The sequence below is a fragment of the Macaca thibetana genome, chromosome 5 (genome assembly GCF_024542745.1).
Source record: "Macaca thibetana thibetana isolate TM-01 chromosome 5, ASM2454274v1, whole genome shotgun sequence".
Lineage (NCBI taxonomy): Eukaryota > Metazoa > Chordata > Mammalia > Primates > Cercopithecidae > Macaca > Macaca thibetana.
In genome coordinates, this window is record NC_065582.1 from 47,893,167 (window position 1) to 47,918,611 (window position 25,445).

At 38.1% G+C, this 25,445-nt stretch overlaps 1 protein-coding gene across 2 annotated transcripts in view; it reads right to left on the reverse strand.

The window, feature by feature from the left end:
* Positions 1–24,442, reverse strand: part of IL15 (interleukin 15) — a 98,212-nt gene extending 73,770 nt beyond the window's left edge. The window contains exons 1-2 of one of the 2 annotated variants that reach the window (XM_050789798.1): positions 23,834–24,442; positions 2,731–2,852 (exon numbers count right to left, since the gene is read on the reverse strand). The gene's annotated coding sequence lies outside the window, so the exon portion shown is untranslated. Of the gene's footprint in view, positions 1–2,730; positions 2,853–23,346 lie in introns of both variants that reach the window. The other variant, XM_050789799.1, reaches the window with a different exon arrangement.
* Between the last annotated feature and the right edge of the window lie 1,003 nt (positions 24,443–25,445).

Below are 25,445 nucleotides of genomic sequence, written 5' to 3' on the forward strand. Positions count from 1 at the left end.
GTGACAAAGATATCTGTATTAGTCCATTCTCACATTGCTATAAAAAACTACCTGAGACTGGGCAATTTATAAAGAAAAAACAATGTTTAATTGACTCACAGTTCTACAGGCTATAAAGGAAGCATGACTGGGGAGGCCTCAGGAAACAAAATCACGGCAGAAGGTGAAGGGGAAGCAGGCATGTCTTACATGGTCAGAGCAGGAAGAAGAGAGAGCAGGGGGAGGTGCTACACACTTTTAGACAACCAAATCTCATGAGAAGTCACTATCATGAGAACAGCAAGGAGGAAGTTTCTCCCCGTGATCCAATTACCTCCCACCAGCCCCCTCCTCCAACAATGGAGACACAAATCCAAACCACAATGACATCATAACGTCATAACACAGTGCATTGCTCAATTTATGGTGATGCTAGTGGAAACACACTTACTGTGCTGCCAGTCAAATAAAAGTATAACGTAAAATTATATACAGTACATAACACGATTATAACTATGTTGCTGGTTTATGTATTTATTATACTATACTTTTTTAATCATTATGTGTGGTGTACTCCTTTTACTTATATTTTCTTAAAAGTTAAGTTTTACACTGTTGGTGGGACTGTAAACTAGTTCAACTATTGTGGAAGACAGTGTGGCGATTCCTCAAGGATCTAGAACTAGAAATACCATTTGACCCAGCCATCCCATTACTGGGTATATACCCAAAGGATTATAAGTCATACTGCTATAAAGACACATGCACACGTATGTTTATTGTGGCACTACTCACAATAGCAAAGACTTGGAACCAACCCGAATGTCCATCAGTGATAGACTGGATTAAGAAAATGTGGCACATATACACCATGGAATACTATGCAGCCATAAAAAAGAATGAGTTCATGTCCTTTGTAGGGACATGGATGAAGCTGGAAACCATCATTCTCATCAAACTATCACAAGGACAATAAAAACAAACACCGCATGTTTTCACTTATAGGTGGGAATTGAACAATGAGAGCACTTGGACACAGGAAGGGGAACATCACACACAGGGGCCTGTCATGGGGTGGGGGGAGGGAGGAGGCATAGCATTAGGCAGTATACCTAATGTAAATGATGAGTTAATGGCTGCAGCACAGCGACATGGCACATGTATACATATGTAACAAACCTGCATGCTGTGCACATGTACCCTAGAACTTAAAGTATAATAAAAAAAATTATATAAAAAAAAGTTAACTGTAAAACAGCCTCAGGAAGTTCCTTCCAGAGATATTCCAGGAAGAGGGCATTGACATTATAGGAGATAACATCTCCATGTGTGTTACTGACCCTGGAGACCTTCCAGTGAGATAAGATGTGGAGGAGAAAGACAGTGATGTTGATGATACTGACTCTGTGTAGACCTAGGCTAATGTGTGGGTTTATGTCTTAGTTTTTAACAAAAAAAAATTAAAAAGTAAAAATTTAAAAATTTTAAAAACAGGAAAAAGCTTACAGAATAAGGATATAAAGAAAAACATTTTTGTACAGCTGCATAATATGTTTGTGTTTTAAGTTGTGTTATTACAAAAGTCAAAAAGTTAAAGAAAATGTTTGTTTCTTAACTTTAAAAAGTTATAATCTAAAGTGAATTTATTATTAAAAGAAGAAAAATATTTTAATAAATTTTGCATGACCTACATGTACAGTGTTTATAAAGTCTACAGTAGTGTCAAGTAATGTCCTAGGCCTTCACATTCACCCACCACTCACTCACTGAATCAACCAGAGCAACTTCCAGTATTGTAAACTTTATTTATCCTAAGTGTCCTATGCAGGTATATATTTTTTTATCTTTTATACCGTATTTTTACTGTATCTTTTCTATGTTTAGATACACAAATACCATTGTGTTACAATTGCCTACAGTATTCAGTATAGTAACATGCTGTACAGGTTTGTAGCTTAGAACCAATTAGCTATACCATATAGACTGGACATGTATAGGCTATACCATCTTGGTTTGTGTCAGTACAGCCAAGGATGTTCCCACAACAGAATTGTACAACGATACATTTCTTAGAACATATCTCCATCATCAAGTTATACCTTACTATATTTTGTTAGTTATCGAGACTGAACTTGACCTTACATTTCTGTAAAATACTCCTCAAAAGTCTCAATTAGTCTTTTAAAAAATCTAATCTACATTACCTTCTAATATCCTTACATTAGTAAACTCATTCAAAAATTAGATGTTTGATTACATTTATTATTTAATTTTAAGCACCCAAGTTCTTTCAAAATTAATCCAGTAATATACAGAAAGTGATATGCACAGTTTTGTCATTTTATATGCCTAGAATTGACAAACTATGACCCAGAGGCCAACCCTCATCTGCTGCCTGTTTTTGTAAATAGTTCCGGTGGGACACAGCCATGCCCATACACGATGATGGCTGCTTTCAAGCAATAGGGCAGAGTTGACTCGTTGTGATAGTGATCATTTGATTCACAAAGCATAGAATATTTACTAAGTGGTTCTTTTCAGAAAAAAAATTATGTGCAATATTCTGTGCCCTCAAATATATACTGTAAGCATGCAATAACAAACGGTATATTTTTTAAACCAAGATGCTCATTTTAAAAGTTCTGGGTATATATAACTTCACCTGTTTTGCCACATCTTCCTTATTATTAGTTATGCTATTACATAAAAGTATCTATATTGCCATGACACAATTTTTAAAACTTTACTTACTCGATTTTATATGGGCTGGTTATCTGCTAACATTGATTTCTGTGCTCCGTATGATGTCACCATCGTGGAACATGATGGAACACTGCTCCAAAGAGCCACATGGCCATATATTGGAATGGATTCTGTAAGAGTCAAAGGTAGGGATAAAAGGATTAATAATTATGTATTGAGTAATCCTCCCTTCCTCAGATTTATGGTTACCTACATACCTGATCATGCTATAAAAAAACAGGAAGACTCATATGGAGAAAACTATATAAGTCAAGACTGAACTTCTTAGAGAAATCTTTTCTATAATCCTCAGAGTTCTCCGTAATTTAACTCATGTCCTTGCTGACTAGAACTACATCGTTTTGGAGAAAAAAATATCGTATATCATTTTGGAGAAAAAAATATCATATATCATTTTGTAAAACCTATAATGCTTCATATAGCTCTTTAGTAAAATGTTTTTCTCTTTATCACAAAATATCACAAAGCACATGTGATGTCAAATGTATTTGTTTGATATCAAGTTACTGACCAAGTCTAAAGAAGGTGTTGAAAATAAGTTGTAAACGTTTATTCTAAAAGTCAAGTGGCAAAGTCTCCACTCAAATATGAAGTAGTAAACCACAACATCACAATATAGTATAATATTTTAAGGTATATGTGATTTGAGGGGGGTATAAGCATGTCAACAGACTATATGATTGGAAAACCTAAAAATAGTATAACTTCTGTTTTTATAAGGGTAATCCAACTTATTATGCCATTTTAAAAAGTAAAGTAGTATAACTTTTATTTTATAAAATAAATTAAGAAACATCTTAACCAAATTTCAGTATGATCCAAGAATCTTTATGAAGCTTTGTGTTGAAGAAAAAGATTAAGGTTTTTTAGAAAAACTTACATTCAATTCAAAAGTTGATCCTACACCCATACAGCCACCAATCTTAAAATTGCTTCTTCTTTTTTTTTTCCTTTTTGTTTGCTTCTCTGCATCATATTTGTATAATACCCACTGCTTTAAATTTGATTTCACTTCCCATTTCCTTATCCAAAAAGAACATTTTCTTTTTCTTGGATATATTTTCCATTCTCTTTATGAACCTTCATCAACTCTACCAGGCACACTTAAGAGAGGCCCATTCCCTGAGCCCTTTTCCCTCTCCTGCCAGGAAACAAGCTTCCATCAATAACAACCACTATTGATGAATCCTGCAGGAGCATGAGAATGAAATTCGCAAGTACCATAAAAGACATAGGATGCGCATTTAGACCCATCTGATTCCCAAACGGATGGTCCTTGAGAAATTGCTATCGCTGTTTATCTACACCTGTTTGCTTCCTGAGCTTCTAAAAGGAGAATAAATAAGAGCTTCTAAGAATGTGCTTTAAAGTTAGTTATGCTCCTCTCTCCTTTACACCTCATGCCAGTATATTCCTTCAATTTTATCAATATGGGCCAATGTTCCTAGGAAGATAGCAGGCTAGCTTCTTCAGCAAACACCTAACAAGAGGTAACCAAAATATTTTTAAAATAAAAAGCTCTAATTCTACTCTCTTATTCAATTTTGCCCCAAGAGTCTGCCCCAAGATTCTGCCCCAAGTTAAGGAACATATACTTGAAAGTATAACAATGCACGTTTTTTCCATAACTGCACAGCAGAAATATTAAAAAATTAGGGCCTATCTATCCACATTATTGGCCTCTATATAGCCAAGTATGTCTTTGGGAAAACTTATGTCTGACCTTAGAATTTAATTCGCACATACTGAAATGGAAATAGATGCAAAGAATGTTATAAACTCTAAAGAACTTTCAGTTCAGTATACATATTTCATACAGCAAGAAACTGAGTCCCGGGAGACCGAATGACTTGCTGTGACCAGCAAGATATTCTAAGAACTGATAAGCATCTCCTTTAAAAATTTGAAGATTCTATACAGAGTTGTAGTGAACAATGAAATTCATTGTTCCAGTTGATAGCTCACAGCTGAGCCCCTCCTGAGAAATGCTTCCAATGGAAGAAAGCTGTCTAGCATCAGGGAGTGGCTCTCCCTTCCAGGAATCTGGCCTGCTTCCCTTCCAGAGTTGGAACATCTCCAAAGGGACATCCTGCCTCTAGAAGGCTCCCCATGGGATCCTGTGAGGCCACTGTTGCAACTGCATCACAGTCCAACTTCTCCCTCTGCCCACCCTGTTTTGATCTGCCCTCACTTCCATCAGGTGTTGTTCTTTAGAACATGCCCCAGTAAGCCTCTCACATGAACATTTCTATCTCAGTCTGCTTCCCAGGAACCTGACCCAAAACAATAGTGTATGCTGTTCCTTGAGAAAATGTGAGGTTGGGAAACACTTGGATTACATCGAAGCAGATTATTGCAAGATTTCTTTTAATTTGACAGTGTACACTACGAAACATCAACAAATACCCAGAGTCAACTGAAGTTATTTAACTATAGAACCCTTTTGGATATTGAACATCTCATGAGACTTGTGTTCTGTGGAATACGGTCTGGGAAACAGGAATACAGTCACTCTAGCTCACTTTAGAATATAAGTATTGAAATTACTCATGTGAATATTTTCTATAATAGCAAAGAATGGAAAAAACCTAAATGTCCATCAGTAGGGGACTGTTTAAGTAAATTATAATACATGCATGCAATGTAATATAATGCATCCATAGAAAAGAATGGGAAGTTTTTTTAATACTAGCATGAAAATATATCCAAGGTGTATTTTTTAAGTAAAAAGAACAAGGTAACTCAACAGTGTTTATTTGGTTTCAGAAAGGGGGATGGTTAAATACATATGTGCATTTTTGTGTGTCTGCACAAAACATTACACTAGAAAATGACAGCACTGGTTGCACCTATAGAAGGGAATTGGAAGGCGCTTTGAACCGTTTGAAGTTTAAACCATGGGAATGTATTATCTATTCATAAAATTAAAATCAAAATACCACAAAATATTATATAGCACAGATTTAAATACTTTGTCTAATCATTTATGAAGAAAATTTGGGAAAAGAACTATGACATTCTCCATAAAGCTACTTAGACGATGAACTCCTGGAAGACAAAATTCATTTAGAATGCCCAAAGCATGACACAGTTTCTGAACCAAAGGAGACTGTAAATAATTTTTTTAATTGAATTCTGTTACCTCCAATGCAGCAGCAATTTAAGATAGTACCCCTGCTGTTGTTGTTGTTTTTTGGTTTTGGTTTTGGTTTTTTTACAATGTCTGAGAAACTCTAGCAATGGAGAAAAACTAGACCTTACATGAATATACTTTCCTGGACTGGGTTTCCTGTGATTAGCCTGTAGTTAGCAACATTTTAAAGTCTCCGGACCTGTGTTGTTGATCACAGTAGCCATTAACCACATGTGGCTATTTAAATTTATCTGTAAATTAACTAAAATAAAACTAGAAATTCACTTTCTCACTTGAGCCAGACACACTGCAAGTATTCAAAAACCACATGTGGTAAATGGCTACAATTTTGAAAACAGAAGACAGAACATTTTCACTGCAGAAAGCTCTGTGGGACAGAATAGATCCAGGTATAGACTTTGGTTTCAGAAAAATCTGGGTTTGAAATCTGAATTAGCCCCTTACTAAGTGTAAGGTTTGGGACCAATTAATTTCTCAGGATCTCACTTTTTTTTTTTTTTTTTTTTTTTTTTTGAGATGGAACCTTGCTCCATTACCCACGCTGGAGTGCAATGGCACAATCTTTGCTCACTACAACATCCACCTCCCAGGTTCAAGCGATTCTTGTGCCTCAGCCTCCCAAACAGCTGGGATTACAGGTGTGTGCCACCACACCTGGCAAATTTTTGTATTTTTAGCAGAGATGGGGTTTCACCATGTTGGCCAGGCTGGTCTCAAACTCCTGACCTCAAGTGATCTGTCCACCTTGGCCTCCCAAAGTGCTGGGATTACAGGTGTGAGCCACCGTGCCTGGCCTCAAGAACCACACTTTTTTCATCTGTAGAATGGGGAAAATGGCAATTGTGAGGTGTAAGTGAGCTCATTCATAAAAGCTGCATAGAACAGGCCTTGACACACAGTGAACACTCAAAACTGTCACCTCTTATTAGCAATTATCCAACACTGTGAATGTCACAGCTCACCACCAACCAGTCACCTCATCTATCACAATTATCCTACTCACCCTTCTCACAGGAAGATTACAAAGTATCCACTAACATCCCTATAGTCTAGTTCATTAAAGTGCCAGTTTGCAATTAATAAAGCTTGCCCTAATTTCTTTTTCAGGAAAGTCTTGCTATGAGAAAAAAAAGTCACGTGAACTAAACCTGTGTTAGTGATGTGGCTAGTTTATATTCTGGTACAAGCTCTTTATCAGGCCAAATACTAGCAACAAACATTTTTATATTTGGATGGTAGTGGTCTTACTGGAAAGACATACTCCTTGATATGATTTGAACATTTTCACAAAAAGGAAGGCTGTCATATTTTGCCATGAAAAGGGCAAAGCCTAGTACAGAAGCTTTGAAGGGGCAGAGACAAACTGAGGTAGTCAAGGTGAGGTTTCTACAGCTGGTAAATTTGAGCGAAGTTTTGAAAACATAAAAACCATGATGGGGAAAGAAAGGTAAGTAAAGAAGAATGATAAAGAAATAATACCAAGACAAAGGAAAGGGTAAGAAGGAAAAGAAGCCTTATAGCTTTAACCCTTCAAGAATAACGAAATATTTTCCTTTCATTCCATAGGCCAAGGCATTCTCTTTTAGTTGTAGCTTCCCACAACAGAATTTGTTAGGCCTGAATTTAGTAGTGGTCAATTTTGGCCTCTCAAGTACCATTATTATATAGTAGAAATTATATTTTATTTATATTATATATATTAATTACATATGACTATATATGTATGTCATACTTTTAAACTCTAAAAATAGATATAGAAAGCTATTTTGATGGTTTTCTGAACAGTTCCAGCATTTGCAGTTAAAGATAAATAAGTCCAGACAACAGAAAGTTCCCAGAAATGCTTTTAAAATTAATGTCCTTCTTTTGAATTCTTCAGGTATTTATATAAAAAGATTTGCATTAGAATTATCCTTCATCATAAAAATCAGCCAATTATTACTAAACAATTTTCCAGTGGTGCCTCTTTAGATAATTGTTTAACTATTAAAACGTACCCTGTAATTTATAACAGCCATTTTGACACCAGTCTCTATGTGTTCACTCAGCGCTGCCACAGAAGACATACCTTGTCTGTTTTAGAACAAAATACCACCTGAGAATCTGTAATGATGCAAATTTCTTATTACCTGCTGATAATAACCTATTCGGTGAAAAGGACACCTAATGAGAGAGCACATCTCCCACTCACAAAAAGCTGGACTCAAACATTGCTATTGCATCTCACCAGCCCCTTACAGAAGCAAAGAGATGCGATGACCATAATCCTCAGGAATAACACTTAAATTTAAAAATCTAGGAACAGCTTATCTTTTATTAAGCACAAATGCACATTAGACTGCAAATCCTCCAGTACTCTTTCTCCAGACAGTTTCGCTAGACTTGGCTGTCATTCTTCTGTTTATTATTCTTGCTGATTAGACCTCTAGCATCTCTTGTTCCAAATACTTAGCTTCGTATGAAATGTATCAAGTGATTTAGTCTGAACATTAGATCCCTGTGGCAGTCCCAAACGTCTTGTTCCTAAAACATTGCTTTCCAGTCTACTTTCTGACAAGTAAACTAACCTTCTCAAGTCTATATGAAAAAGCAATAGTGTTTATAAAACTGCTAAGGGGGAAGTTGTCTCTCTTAATGAAGTTTATTTGGCAACTAGCAGTGTTTGGACTCCTGAGCTCTAATGTGGTCAGTGTGGTTGCTTTTTTCTCCCTAGATTGGACAGAAGAACTTACCTTTTATAGCACTGCTGGTTCTTTCTTCTCCGCTTGGGCTGTACAAATTATCTGAGACAGAGCTAACAGAGATCCTGTCCTCACGATAGGAAAATGGTCAGTTTTAGTACTGTATCTCCTCTTTCACTGGCCTCATGAACTATTCTTATCTAAATGGTAGTTATCAAAACCATTATTATAAGTAGATTGCCATTCTTGTCTTTATAATTTTTGCTTTTCATTTTTCTCTGCTTTATATCACTTCTATGCCTTTCAGCTTTTGTCTAAGGAAAATGGGTTTTGTAGACATCATCCAACACTTGGCATGCATCATCCCTTCTGTGGGATTACAGATATGTCACAATCTTTAAGATTTTGACCCTTTCTACTGGGTGTACTTGTTGCAGGTTTCCCAAGATGGCTGCATTTTTTGTAGTCTAAGAGGTCAGATTTATTTGGAGGGCTTTTTTTGGCAGTGGCGGAGTGAAAAGTGAAGCGGTATAGAAGGCAGAAGTGAGTAACTTTTTTCTTGCACCAGAGCAATCCCTGAGTAACTAAGCCTGCACTATTAATTTACATGACCAAATTACTAATAATTTTTTTTGACAAATACAGAGTGAGAACAAAGAAAATTGAAAAATCTTACAGAATATATACATCATCTAGGTTAGAATACAGTATAGAAAATTATCTCCATTCAGTTATAAAACATACTTCTAGGCAAGTAACATTAAATGTGGCCATGTGGTGGGACCACAAACATTCATTAAAAAATATACATTTAAGGAGTACAAAGGTAGTGCTGTTACATGGCTATATTGCATAGAGGTAAAGTCTGGGCTTTTAGTGTAACCATCACCGGAATAATGTACATTGTACACATTAAGTAATCTCTCATCCCTCAACCTCTTTCCATCCTCCAAACCTTTGGGATTCTCCAATGACTATTATTCCACATTCCATGTCCATGTGTACACATCACTTAGCCACCACTTCTAAGTGACAATATACCACATTTCACTTTCTGTTTCAATTTGTTTCACTTGAGATAATGGCCTCCAATTGCATCCGTGTTGCTGCAAAAGACATGATTTTATTATTTTTATTGCTGAATAGTATTTCATTGTGTATGTGTATATATATATGTGTGTGTTTTTATATATATATATAGATGGTGTGTGTGTATATGTATATATGGTGTGTATATATACACACGCACACCATAGAATCTCTCTCTTTGGATGTGTTGTGTAAATAATGGTGGAAATGTTCACCATCTATTGTTTTCTTATACTCCATACAGACTACCATCATTCCCATCTATTCATCATTAACATATTACAATTTCCAAAACTATAGTTCATGTAAAATTCAGATTGAGAACTTCTTAATGAAATTTGGAGCTTTCCTAATCTTATCAGAACCATGGAATGGACTGGGGTCTAGAGACTTGGACCCAAGGCTTGATTCTGTCATTAAACAGCTATGTGACGCTAGCACGGTACTTTATGTCTTTAAGTGTCAGTTACCTTGTCTTTAAAGTAAGGAGATTAGATTGGAGGTGTCTAAAGTCCTTTCCAGTGCCTAAGTAACATCTATAAAGATCACAGGTTGAAAACCTCAGCATATGATAGAATCCATCCATGTTATGTTGGCTCCCCGAACCACCAGATTCAACAGCAAAGGGAATTTCTCTGGTCTAATCATCTTAATTTTCAAGAAGAGAATAATAAGTGCAGAGAAATTAAATGTATTATTCAATTTTACATAAAGAGGTTAAATTGAGATTTAACAATGTGTTTTGGATCCCCACTTTAATTCTTCACCAGAAGTTCATTCAGCTAACATAGCAAAAGGCATATGCTATGCATTGTGCTGCTTCTCCATATTAATTTCAAAAGGGCTCTGCTTCAACCACAAAAATCCATGATTACAGTATGTTTGGTACTTGCACCTCCATATGTATTGACTATATCTAAAGTGCAGTTATTAGTAGATATTGAGGGATTTTTTCATTTCACAGCTTAGATCTAACTATCCTACACCATCACCAGTACCACCCAAATTTTACTACATTGTAATTTGCTCCAGTCCGTTATGTCCAAACAGCTACATTCTGAGTCAGAACGATAAATTGAACATCCTACCTACAATTGCTCTGCAACAACTCCTTTTCATCCTGGCTCACTTTAGTTCAATTATCACCTCTACCTTCGAGGAGTAGGAAGATGGGAGTTTCACCATCTCCTTGCACCAATGGGAATCCACCACACTTTTGCTTTTATACTGCTTGGCACATAGGTAAATACTCAATAAAAATGAATGGTCATTATTATTTTTGTCTTCGTTACTTTACTGAATAGCTGTGCCAACACTGGCATTCTCATCATCTCCCAAAATTTAAAACAAAAAAAAAGTTTTTCTGAGCCCTGTATTAAATTTGATGTTTACTATAGATTTTTCATAGATATACTTTAGTCAGTTTTGGAAAATTCCATCTATTCTTATTCTTCTCAGAACTTGACATTAACTTTTCCTGTATCGTCAAGATTTTTTTGATAGATGTTCTGATGTTGAGCCATCCAGACAATCCTCAAATAAACCATATTTAATTGCAGCAAGCAGTCTTCTGCTGGGGAAGGTTGTGTTGCTGGTTTGTTTTACTGTTATGTTAGCTAATGCTTCATTTAGTATTGAAAAATGTTATTGAGTTTTAAAAAATCTTGGTCTGGCAACTTTGCTGAACTCATTTGTTTTAGTAGCTTGTTAATTTGTATGGCTTTCATCTATAATGAAAATTTTACCTCCTCTCTTTTAAACTTTATAATTCTTATTAATTGCACCAGCAAGGTAGCACCCTCTATAGGAAGTGTGCATGCTCGGGAGAGAAACCTGAGTTCAAGCTTCAGTTCCACCACTTCCTACTGGTAGTCCCTGCACCAGTCACCACCCTTTCTGGTGCTTCAGTTTACTTATCTGAGAAGTGCAAAGGAAAGTATCTCATGAGTTTGAGAAGGCTACATATGTTAACGTACTTGGAACTATGGATGAAAATAAAGATTAACTATTGAAATATTCATGGTATGAAGTTAAGAATCAAAGACACCTAACCCAACTCCGGACATTTAGGACAATATTCCCAGAGAAGCCATTATCAGACTGAGACTTCTGGACGAGGTAAGTGAGGAGAAGGGGGCAAGGAAGAGACAGACACTGGATGAAGTAGTGCATTTCCAATAAGAGGAACGTGTCCAAATGTTTGGCTATGAAAGAAAGTGTGTTGTGTTCAGGGGCTGACAGTAGTTCAGTACCCTGGACACTCAGCTCTTTACTTGCAAACAATAATTGTTGCACTAGATAATAAGTTTCTAAAGATAATCATGTGTGTTGCTTCTTTTTATCCTTCACAGCACTTGGCAGGGAGTCATGTACAGAGAAAGTGATCAGTAAGTATCCACTATTGTTTAGAACTTTTGGTGTGCTGTTAGCTTCTTCGGATTAAACACCTTAGCCTGGAAGCCATGTTTTATAAATTGCAGTGGCTCAGAGTAATATGGCTTGACTTAAGAAAGGTCAAGGTTTAGAAGATGAATACCTCAATATCAAGTCAAATAAGCCATCAGCATAATCACATCTTTCCAGTTTTAGAGGTTCATTACAAGGATCTTGCTTTTCAGGGGTAGAATCGAAAGATACCAAATACAGATTTTAATCTGATATTTGAGGTAACTACAAATTTTTTAACAGCATAACAAGAGAAGAAACTATATTTCTTCTCTTAAACCCTCAAGAGAAGAGATACTAAATAAATTAAATTTCAGCAATACCATTATTTTCACACAATTTCTCATCTCTTTTTTGTCCTACTGAAATAACTTCTCAAAATATTCAGCAAATAAAATTAAGAAAATGAAAGGATTTCTGTTTGAAGGAATTTAGAGAATAGGGTGTGACTTGTTTCAATTTCCTTTCATTTACTGAAGCATTTACTTTGCAAATTTATAAAATTATCCCCCCATATTAAAACTGGCACAAAATACTAAACAAACCTATTTGTTTTCAGTTCTCTAAAGTTCATACTCCTAATAAGGAAGATAAAGATCCTATTTGTTACCTGGCCAAAGTACACCCTCAGAAAATTCTATTTCCCTTTCTGACCCTGACAATAAGAAATATGCTGTGAATAGTTTCCCAAAAGCCATGTGATCGCCAGTAATATGCTATGAGTCAAATATAGTCAAACTCATTTTCTCAGAACCTTATCTAACTTGACCCCTCGGGAATATATGTTGGATCCTTGACAACAAGAATAACGTTATTATAGGTCTACTCTGTGCCAGGCAAGGTGTTAGACACATAAGGATTCAGTGTTTCTCAAACTTCAGCCCTTCCAACTCCACCATCACAATTCTTGTCATCTATGACCTTTAGCATACACCTGTGGAAGAGGCAATATGAACACAGGTAAATACAGTGAAACACTGCAGATACTATGAGAGAAATATCTATCAGGTGGAGAACTCACAAAGAAAAGGTGTGAGGCAAGACAGGAGGTAAAGATGGCATCTGGCCAGGAAAATGTCACAGAGAAAGTGAGTCTTTAAAGATGAATATGTAAGAACAAGCATATAAGGGATTAAAATCCCTCTAGATAGCAGCAGGCAGAGCAAGTATGACAGGCAGGCAAGGGATAGGAGGTGTGGCCTTCTCTTTTGAAGACCTGGGAGCTGGCCAATCCCTCCTCGAAGGCCTTCCCGAACATCTCCTCTTTCAGGGTGCTTAGCTCAGTGACAGTCCTTCTGATTGTCTTATGTGATCCTAAACCATCTATATATACATTTGCCTCCTGGGGAAAAAGCCTGACCACTTGTTTTAACCAATAATTTTTACTTAACTCACAAACTCAAATCTCTTGTACAAATAGTTCATCCAATCTTCAATCTAGCACTTCTAATCACTTACAGGACATTTTAAGTAGTTTGTTCCACTTCTAGCTCTATTGTGATATTTCTAAAATCAAGTTCATCCATTCCCCTACCTTGCCCCATGTGTTAGCTGTAATATATATCGGTTCCTAACATGTTTATCTTTCCTAACTCTCGTGGTTAAAATCTTGGGCATCCTCTGACTCTTCCCTGTGCTCTGCTCCCCCCACTCAATCCAGACCAGTCAAGTATTTAGGTAGGTGCCCAACCCATATTAGGCACTCAAAATTATTAACTGCTGAATTGCCAAAATCAATTCAATGAATAAATAGAACACTGGTAAATCAAATCTTCCTTGAAATTAGCTTGTCTTTCTATTCTCCATTCTATTTGCAGTACACTACTACTTAGCATCCATTAATCCATTCATTCCCTCATTCATTTTTGCTTTAAATATTGCTTGAAACACTCAAGCAAATATTTGTTGAGAGACTACCATATGCCTGGCACTAATAGGTGATGGGGATATAACAATGAATAAAATAACAAAACTGCATAAATTGGACTTTCATATTCATATTCTAATGAAGGAGATGTTAATAATCAAATAGTTCAATAACACATATAAGTCCATAGTTCCTTATATGAAAATATTAAATCAAAAAAACTCTAAAAACTGAAAGTTTCTCTTTAATTCACTGGTTAACAAAACACACACTGAACTAACATTAGACTATGTGTAAGCTGTATTTATTCCCTTTTGAGGAAGTACCTGAATAAGCTTGGTCATTACATGATATATAGTAAACACACTATATTACTTTCCAAAATCTGAAAAATAATTTGAATTCCCAAACAGGATTGGGACAGGGAGTGCTGGGGAGGCTGCAATTTGAAGTACATCAGTCAAGGATTACTTCATTGCAACAGGGATATTTGAGCCAAACCCCAAAGCAGGTATGGGGAAGAGGGTGATATCTGAGAGAAAAGCATTCTAGGAAGAAGGAACAGCAAGGTAAAAGACTCTTAGACAAGAGCATAGTAGTGTGGTTGATGAATAGAAAAGGTGCCAGTGTAACTGACTCAGTGAGCTAAGGAAAGAGTAGTAGATGGCAGACATCAGGGGTACAAATCACTTAGAGACTTAACATCCACTGTAACAGAATTTGGCTTTTATTAGAGTGAGATGAAAAAACCATGGGGGGTTTGGAATAGAGGAACGGCATAACCTGATTAATATTTTAACAGGATTATCCTTTGTGGTGGATAATCTCCAAAGACAGTTACCATCAATCAATGTCTTCCTCCCATGAACATGCATGACACTCTACTCATCAAGAGGTGGAATCTTTGTCCTCTCCCCTTCAATCTGGGTGGTCTTCTGACTTGCTTTTCCCAAAAGAATAAAACAAATGTTACAGTCTGGAAATTACATATCCAAGCCTTAAGTGATTACAGCTCCAACTTCCTCTCTTATAGAAGTTGGTCAAGTTGTGAAGAGTCTGACAACCCTGAAACTATCATGCTATGAGAAAGTCCAGTTTAGCCATGTGGAAAGACTAAGAGGAGGAGAGCCAAGGGGCCCATACAACAGCCAGAACTGAGGCTCTCTATCTGTGACTTAATGTCTGAGCCATCTCAGACATCCCTTGACCATTGAGTCATACCAGCTGAGGCCACATACATTGCAGTGTAGATACAAGTCATTCTCTTTGTAACTTGTCCTAATTCTTAGGTTTGAGAAAATAAAATGGTTCTTATTTTACACCACTAAGTTTTGGAGTAGTTTATTATATGGAAATTAGTAATTGACATTGAAACTACTGTGAGACTGAGTGGTGGGAAGACACCTGGAGAGAGGCAAGGACACTGTCAGTGAAGGCCAGAAACACAGTGATGAAATAGTTCAACCTAAGACTTGCTAGATTGGAAAATAACTGTTCTCATTCTTGCCTTTCCAGGCAGCAAAAGATTCTCCAAGAAATAAGTAGTTTCAGGGCAAAGATCAAATCCAGGGTGTACTATTACATGTGCTCTCAGGTTGAAGATCCAATCAGTTGTATGGCAGGGAGGCCCTTCATTAAGAACTCTGAAAGATTTAAAGTGGTGCCTCATAGACCTTTCTAACTAGGCAAAGGGCTTCTAAAAATGCTAAGGGTTTCTATGGCATCTCGACTTCCCAACAAATTAAAGTGGAACTTGTCTCAAGGATTTGAGACAAGTCGTCTTTTATCTAACGAAGTGAATGAACCTCAATAAAATTCACCCAAATTTTAAATATCATTGAACTTAAAAACAAAAAGCAGTTAAACAAAAGTGAGTATACAAAAGGTCTCTAAATTATTAACGCTCTAACATCAGGAAGCAGGCTACACCAATGCAAAGAATAGCAAAAATTATTTCTCATAGAAAAGAAAGAAAGAATGAGAAAAGGAGCCCACAGTACAAAAGGTAAAGTTAAAAGCCACAGAGAACGATTCCTAGGGAACAAATTTAAACCTTAATCAGGAAGATGTATTGCTTCCAGAGCAAGAACTTAGGACATATGCCGGCTCTATTTAGACTTGCTATGGACTAGCGACTGTTATATGCCTTCTATTGTCTTGTTTTGAAATTGTATTGTTTAAAGCAATTGTCCTATTTTTGTTTTACTGTTGTATGTTGGGACAAGGGGAAGGTCACAGATAACCTATCTTTTTAGTTACAGGTTTCTACACTCAAGAAACTACATCAGAGAAATATCATCCTCATCTGGAGATCCAGTTTAGAGACTTAAAGTCTGAGTTTGATACCATAACAAGATAAGCTATAGGGGATCCTGAAAGTCAATAATTAGTTCAATGGTACAACTATTTGAGACCAACATGATGTAAAGTCCAAGTTAGCCATGTATAGAGGTCACATAAAGAGAGATGGATGCCTGGCCAGCATGAGCTTTCCAGCTATCCAAGCCGATGTTCTAGACATGTGAAGGAAGACGCCTTCTTGAATATCTCATCTCCAGCAGCCTAGGAGGAGTCAAGCAGCCGAAAGTAGCCCAGATTACAAGATCATGATAAATAACAAATTATTGTTATTCAAGTCACTAAGTTCTGGGGGTGTTGTTTTGTTTTGTTCTTGTTTTATTGTTATTGATCCTTTTGATGCAGGGACAGGTAACTGAAACACTGTGGCTGCCATGTTGAGAACAGGCTGTAGTGGAGATGAGGGGACAAGCAGCAGGCACTTTTGCAATAATACTGTGAGACATGACAGCAACTTGAACCCAGGTGACAGCAGTGAAAAAAAGGGTGAGAAGAGACAGGATGTGGCGTATATTTTGAAGGCCTAGCCAAATAATTTGGTGGCAGATTCAACGTGGAATATGACATAAAGAGACGTTAAGGACAAATCCAAGACAGACTGATTGATTATCTATGGAACTAAGAGAATGAAACTGCCATCAAGCCAGATGAGGAAGAAGGTGGAGTAAGCAGATATGGCAGTAAAGGCAGGAATCCAGTAAGTATTAGGCATCCAATCAGAGATGGGTGAATAACAGATAAATAGACGGCTAAATGAGTCTGGAGTTCAGGGGAGAGGTTATGGCTAGATTCACATGTACATTTGTGAATCATCAATGTAAGAAGGGATTAAAAACCATGACACTAGATGAGATCACCAAGACAGAGAGTACAGATAGAGAACAGGCCTAAGGACTGAGCCCCCAGACTGCTGTATTTACATGTTAGGGAAATTAGGAACCAGCCAGAGACTGAAATTGTTGCTGGTAAAGTAAAAGGAGACTGAAATTGGTGCTGGTAAGGTAAAAGGAAAATAAGGAGAAGGAGAGTGGCTTGGAAGCCACATGAAGATCTCTCAGGTCCTGCTGAAAGGATACATAGGAAGGGACCCAAGAACTAACCACTGGATTTAATAAAAGGGATGTTCTTGGTACCCTCGACAAGTGTATTTCTAGTGGAGCAGTGGACATGACAGCCTGCCTGGTTCAAGAGAGAATGGACAGAGGAAAACTGGAAACAGAGAATATAGTTAATGTTGTAAGTTTTCCTGTAAAATGTGGGCAGAAAAAACAGATATAGAAGTGAGGAGAAGCATGAGGAGAAAAACATGAGTATTTTTTAAAAATGGTAGAAATTATAGTATGGCTACATGGTATTGGGAAAGACCCATCAGAGACAGAGAAAAAAAAATGGTGATGGGGAGAAAGAATGAATTACCAGAGTTATGTCCTTGAGCAGATAATGAGAATGAAACTACACTCCTAAATTAGCTGTGACAGATTTTTAGCTGGTTTCCTTATTTCTAATTGTCTTTTCTTCAATAAATTCTACCTCAAACTAATTTCCCTAAAATGCTATCTTTATTACAGTATTCCAACATTATTTTGCTGTATTACTTATGTTTCCTACCTCTTTTACAGGTGTCTGCTTAGCTGTCAAACACCTGAATGATGACTGACTCTTACTGAAGTCAATCCTAATAGACTCTGACCAACCCTCTGCTAAGCACATGGAGCACATTGTCCTTACTCAAAATATAAGTGTACAGGCAGACACATAAAAAGGAGTTTACAGACATTCAATTTGTTATGAGGGAATGCAGACTGCACCAGAAGAATTCATGTAAGGGAGAAAATAATTCTGCCTGGGCAGTAGATGGGGACAGAAAATGTTATAGGGGGTTAACATTTTGAACAGGACCCAGGAAGGCTGACAAAGAATGGCAAGTGTGTCTGGAACACTGAGGCAGGATGACCGTAGCTGAAGAGGAGACTTCACTGCAGAGGCTACCCAAGCCCTTTTAGAGCTTATTTCCCACTAGTCCCCAGTGGGAAACCTCTACAGAAGTTAGCCCAGGCTCTTTACTGCTCCCCATCCCACTCCCTGTGCTTTGCTTTAAGCACAGTAACCCATGGTAATCCAGAAGCCAAAGGGAGGCTGTGGGAAAGAAGGCTGAACTATATATCCCAACTGAACAACACACACCTCTGGCGTACCCTACAACTTTCCCAGGGGTTTGTGGGCATAGAGGGATCTAAACGAACCAATTTCAAGATCCATTACTTGCACAGGAGCCTCTTTTACCAGAGATATGCCCGATATGTGCCCAAAGCAGGCAGATTTCTGGCAAGTTCTCCTTCCTCACTTCCTCTTTCATAATTACCCTTTAGGAAAAAAATGCCTGTCTCTCCCTATCCAGAATCTTAACATGTGTCTTGCCTCACCAGGATGCCAAATAAAGGGGCGATTTGAAAAGTTGATATGAGACATCTTTAATCAAAGCATTGACATATCTACTTGTATGATATGTATTTCCAATGTTGTTTTAGTTTTATGCTTAATAATCACTTACCAAAAATTAATGGTTCCTTTGATTAATTTTGTAATGATAGTATTTTAAATAACGTAAGCAAGAATAATTTTCACAATAAAAATCCTTCAAATAAAAGATCAAGTTTTACGTACTTATTTTTGTTGCAGACGAGTCAGGAGAGCAAATAACCTAAAAATATAAAATCTTTATCAAATGTTCAATTAAGAAATAATTATTTGATAATTTTAGAGGTCAGTGCTAACAGTGTGCAAGGACTACTTTGTCAAATTTCTATTAGAAGGAACATGAGCAAAATACCCGGGAAGGAGAAGTAGCATTCAGTGGTATAAAGGACCAAAGACCCTCTCTGGGCTCCTTTTGTGTGTCACAATGGCAAGCAGAGCTCACCCCCACCGCCACCCCTCCCCATCAACCTTACAACCATCATATTTTCCTGTTCTAGAACCATTTGCAGTTTCAATTCCCTCATTTCACAAAATAATTTGTCACTTTCCTCATCTTGTCTGCATCCCGTCAGCACTTGGAGGAACCATTAGCATTTAGAGAAGAAACAACTGTGTATTACACGCAGACTTTTAAGAAATCCAATTTTATATGGTCTATATAGAGTCTTCTGCCCCTACAGTGGGCTGAAACACTATGAAATAAGTGCATACAAATACTCTGGCTCTGGATGTGAAATGTGGACAAATAATATCATTGAACTAAACTGAGATCAAAGAGCCTCTTTTTCTTCTCTTTCTGACTCCAGCACTAAACAACTTTTTTTATTTAAAAAAGGGCAATATTCTGCCCAGGCGCGGTGGCTCAAGCCTGTAATCCTGGCACTTTGGGAGGCCGAGGTGGGTGGATCACAATTTCAGGAGATTGAGACCATCCTGGCTAACATGGTGAAACCCTGTATCTACTAAAAATACAAAAAAAATTAGCCAGGCCTGGTGGCAGGCATCTGTAGTCCCAGCTACTCAGGAGGCTGAGGTGGGAGAATGGCGTGAATCCGGGAGGCGGAGGTTGCAGTGAGTGGAGATTGCGCCACTGCACTCCAGCCTGGGAGACAGAGCAAGACTGTGTCAAAATAAATAAATAAATAAATAAATAAATAAATAAATAAATAAATAAAGCTATATTCTTTTACATAGGCAAATTAATAAATAGCATTAAATCACCCCAAATGGTGACCAGGGTCTATTTCAAGGTAAGGATAGCAGCATTTTAGTTTTCAGTACACTGAACACCTGAGTTTTCTTAGAAGAGAATACATATGATATCCAAAAAGGAGCATTAACATTAGAATCAAGATAAATCTCAGTGGAGTGTCTGTCTTACCCAGTTGTGTCCTAACGCAAGTGAAACTCTGCATGCCTTTTTTTTGTTTGTAAATTCAGGATAAAAATGCAATGGTTATTCAAATTCAGTGAGGACATACAGATGAAGGGCCAGTATGGTGCCTGAAACATAGCACAGGCTTCCGCTTTGTAACTTTCAAATTCACATGAGGTTCCTGCTGGAATGGCACTGTTAATAACAATAATTTCTGTTTCAGGCTTTCTGTCAAGATTTCTTAGCTACTTATGCTTACCTAGTCAATACAGTCTGGAAGCTGAGTAAAAAGTAGCCCTTGTCTGCCCACAGCTGTTAACAAATAGTACAGTACAAAATATACATACACACACATATATACACATATACAGTATATATACACATATATAGGCATATATGCACACATATAGACATATACTTGATAGTATTTAATTAGTGAAATACACCATCAAGTAGGTGTTAGTTAATGCATTCCAGTACTCACTAAAAAACAATTTTTCCTTCAACTCCTCTGTGGAATGTTTCCATCCGACCCGTTCCTATAGGACAGCAGCAAGTATTTAAGCGATGTTTAGTGTCAGTAGTCTCATGCAGTTACCGTAATCACTGGGTAAGTGAATCAAAGAGCTAATATTGAGTAAAAGAATTGGCTTCTTGCCAACCCTTCTACCATAACGCCTTCTGAAAAGAGGACGTCCCAAATGGTTAACCATATATCATCATCGGTTGTGATATTATGGAAACCTCTTCTCTGACCTCTCCATGAACCCCAGCCTTCTAGTTGTATGGATGAATGGATACATAGATAGGCAGAGACAGATATCTAGATCAATCCACATTTGCCTACTATTTGTCAAGCTCTCTCAGCAAAAAGTGATGCAAATTAGACAAATGTTTTCATTCGGGGACCATAAAGGAAATTTCTCCAACGAACCAAACACATATTGATACTCAAATGAATATTATTTGATTAGAAAAATAATCTTTAAATATATAATAATGTCAATTGCACGAGTGCCATACAAACATTACTTTACAACCAACATTCTACCATTACAACGCTGCCTGAAAATAAATAGGGATTGATTATCACTGTCAAATTGTAGGAAATATTTTTATGCAGATAATACCATCCTCCATAAATATCAACAATCTTAAACTTGTCTGAGTTGGAATTTCAGCTCTACCACTTTCTAGCTCTGTGACCTTGAGAATTTCCTCAGCTGTAAAATATATTGCCTACCACATACGTTTATTGTGATGTTTTTAAAAAATACATCCTTAGAACAATGTCTGATATATAGTAAAAACTCAACAATGTTAGCTATTATTCATACTGTTTCTCATAACTTAAGTTATGGGTCTGAAGACAGAACTCTGTATTATCATTAGCTAACTCTCAGAAAAATAGTTAACACAATGAGCAGAACTCAACATTAAACTCCAGGACAGATGGGGAGAAAAGGACAGTAGTCTATATTTCTAAAAGATTTAAAACTGTTTTGGGTCAGAGACCTATTTAAAAAGTTGATCAAAGTTGCGGATATTTTCTGAGAAAAATCCACATGTACCCAGCATTTCAGGGCTCCTTTTCTAGCTATCCTGAAATCCATTAGAGGCACCAAATCTGAGATGAGTATCCCGTAGGCTTTAGAACCTTCCATTTCCAAAAGCTATTTCAATAAACTTTAAGGCACTGTTTTTCTCCATCCCCCAAGGAAATTTATAAACAAATATTTCATTGACAAACATTGGGCCTTGCAATATAGCTGTTGATATTTGCTACATTAATTTCAAGGATTAAAACAAAAGAGCATCATTTTAATCACCAGTAGTCTGCAGGAAAATTCCAACCAGAAGTATAGCTTCCCATCAAGTTCTGGAGTTGCCACTACAAATCAAGCAGGGAACGGTGAAACCAAAAGTATGGGAATACCCTGCCTATCAGAAGTTCCAGACCAATGGCCAACTGACCCTTTTCTGTCACTGTTGCAAAGCAGATGATACTGCAGGAGAGGCTCTTCTGATTGACTAAAATTCTGTGAGAAAACAGAAACGCAAGGATACGAAACTAAGACAATCATAACGAACCTTAAGATCTCTACGATACTTGTTAACTTTAAGTAAAACTAGCTTTTTCTTCACTTTTTAAATCTAAATGGCTTTCGCTGTGTTTTCAGTTCTTCTCTTTATATATCTTTATGTTCCTTCCCTTGGATCTTGTATCTCCTTTCTCTGTTGACCACATTATTTAACATGAAAACAAGAGGAGTTTAAATTTTTAACCTGTATTATATCTTTTTTATTTATTTATTTATTTGACAGGCTGGGGTGCAGTGGCAGATCATAGCTCACTGTAACCTGGAACTCCTGGTCCCAAGCTATCTTCTCGCCTCAGCCTTCCAAAAGTGTATTGTATCTTGATACTTTCAGTAGAGTGGTTCACCTTGCCTCCTCTACATGGCAGGATGCATAATCACCAGTTTATTCTGTAATACCACAGTAAGAATTCAGTCTAGCTAATATGGCCTCTTTCACCACACTGACAAGATAAGGATGACGACCACTTAGTTGGCCACCACCAGTATCATAATATTAGAAAGTAGTTTAAAAATATGTAATGGAAACTAGCTGGTGACCACCACTTCACTTCCAGTTTTGAAACTGCTGACTCATCCTATTTAAGAATCTGTTGTAAGGGTCATTTAATAATTAGTTTGGTTTACACATACTTTGAAGTTAACATAGTTTTTAATGCATGGAATTACATAAAGTCAAATGAACTGTATACCCTAGTAACATGCGGTCTTAATAACACTTGAAAAAATTGGCTGGATTTTCATTTAAAAGCCACCGTGAATAATGATTTTATTTCAGTGAAATTCGCTCCTATTTTTTCCAAGTTCCTTTGGCATTCTAGATACACTATTGCTTCTCCAATAGATAACTGGCTGGCTCAGAGTTGGAACCAATACAGACCCAGGCCTGACTGCCAAGCACTAACCATTCCTGCAAATTTCTCTCCCAGAAGACGTGTGCAAGCAAAGAAGAGGGCGATAATTTGATTTTGCAAAGATAGACGCGCACGCACAAACATCTGTACCGGCCCACAGGGAGTTTGGGGCGGGAGCAGTTAGGAAGCGGGGAGCTGCGGTACCTTTCCTTGGCCTTCCTGAGCTTGACTGGGTGCAGAACTCAGCCCTCAGGGCTGCGGGACAGCGTCTTCTCAGAAACCGGCAGCTTGGCTGGGGCCACCAGACGCGCGTCCCTCACCCTCCCAGCGGAGCGCAGGGTGCCCGGCCCGCCTTGCGCTAGCCAGCAGGCTGGAACGCCGTAAGAGCGCAGCGCAGTAGGGAGTCGCACGCCAGGGGCAAAGGGATCTGCGATCTGCACTCCTCCGGAAGCGGGAGGATGGCGAGGAGAGCCTCGGAAGTGTCATTAAAGTGTCATTAGGGGAAAAACCAAAAACTGAAGTTGCCACTAAGTTTTCCCCAGGAGAGGGCGGGGCAACCAGGCCAGTTGGGTAGACCAGAGGGTAGCGCTGGAGCTGGGAGGGGCCCCGGGCGTAGGCTTTCGGGGAAAATACCATCGCCCTTTCAACCACCACCACTCCCCTCCCAAAGCAGAGAAGCCGAGCTCTGTACCTCCATTGAGTCCTGGCTGCAGGGTAGGGGGCGACAGCCACCGCAACCGGGAGGGTGCGGCCACCCAGTTCCCTCCCGGGGGACGCAGGACTTCGAAGGCAGTGAGCGAGTCAGCTGGGATTCCCCCGGGCGCCTTCCACCCGGAGTCCCAACCCCTGGCGAAAAGAAAAGTGAAAGAGAAAGAGCCGGGAGCAGAGGCGAAGACAAACACCTCCTGCAGAGACTGGGGGTGGGGCGGGTGGCGGCGGCTCCTGGATGACTGACTGCCCCAGGTGTCACTACTTCCCGGCCTGTTTCTGTCCTTGCCGGGTCCTGGGGCGCAGAACCTGCAGGGCGAGCGCAAGGACATCGAGGAGCCCCAGCCCCGCCTTGCAGGAACACTAGCCACCGGCCTCCTCCTCTACCTGCCGGGACACCTGCAGAGAAGACACAAGGACACTGGAGGGAGCCCACCAGCCGCGTCCCAAGCGACGGGCACCATGTGGGAAACTTCCGCAGCAGAACCTGGAGACCTGGGCTGGGCTGGCACATATCCAAGTCTCCCAGAGGAAAGGGAAAAGGGTGTCGGAGCCTGATGCTGGGCGGCTACTCTAGACAGGCCTCTTGGTCCCCGCATAGGCTGGAAGAAGGAAACTTTGAGGTCCAACTAGAGGAAAAGTTGGAAGAAGACACCAGGGTGGCAGCTTTGTTCAAGACAGTTCCTACATGGAGTGAACTTACAGCAATGAGCCTCTCTGCGGATCACTTTTCCAGTCTGTTGTGTAGTCCAGTGTAAAATATCACACATGGTCCCATTTGATGGAACCGTGAGATGTTGTTCTTGTAGGATTTTTTACATTGGAGGAAGGAACTGAGTTGAGGCTGAGTGATTTGCATGCCATAAAGCCAGTAGCAAAGACCTCATGCTCAGTTTTGAAAGTACTTTGCAGAATCTTGCAAATCACTGAAATCCCTGAATCACTGAAAATCCCTATTGTATGGTGCTTTCCAAATTTTCAGAGTCATGGCTTAGAGAAAATGATAAGTCTTCCTGGAGCTCAGTTTAATTTAGCTTAAAATTTAATTATGTTTTTTAATTACATAAATATAAATATCAAATAGAAAAATAATAGAAATTATTCAATTTCCATGTACATAAAGTTCCATATAATATCATTTCATATTTTTATGAAAAATTTGAGTTTATTTTCATTAACTCAATTTTTCGATATCAGTTTTATATTTAAAATAATTACTGATGGACTTTTTGATAAGAATTCCAACTCTAGTCTCCATCAACAAAATAAGTGAGGTATAAACATGCAAAAACAGTTTTTACAATCATTCAAAATTTCACCATAGTTGGAAATTATATGTAAGAATATGAAGCAATCATCCATTTCTGTTCATGACAATGTCATGTTGAATTTTCTTGTGATGGTGTCAATGGATTTCAAGACCAGACAGAATTTTTCGTAGCAATACATTGAAGCTCCGATTTGCAGAATGAGCATGCACTGGGAGAGCAAGACTGCAGCTGGATTGGATCCCATCACAAGGATATTGCAGCCACAGAAGGACTGATACCCATATGTGTGAAAATAGAGAATAGGGATGAACAAGTGTATTATGT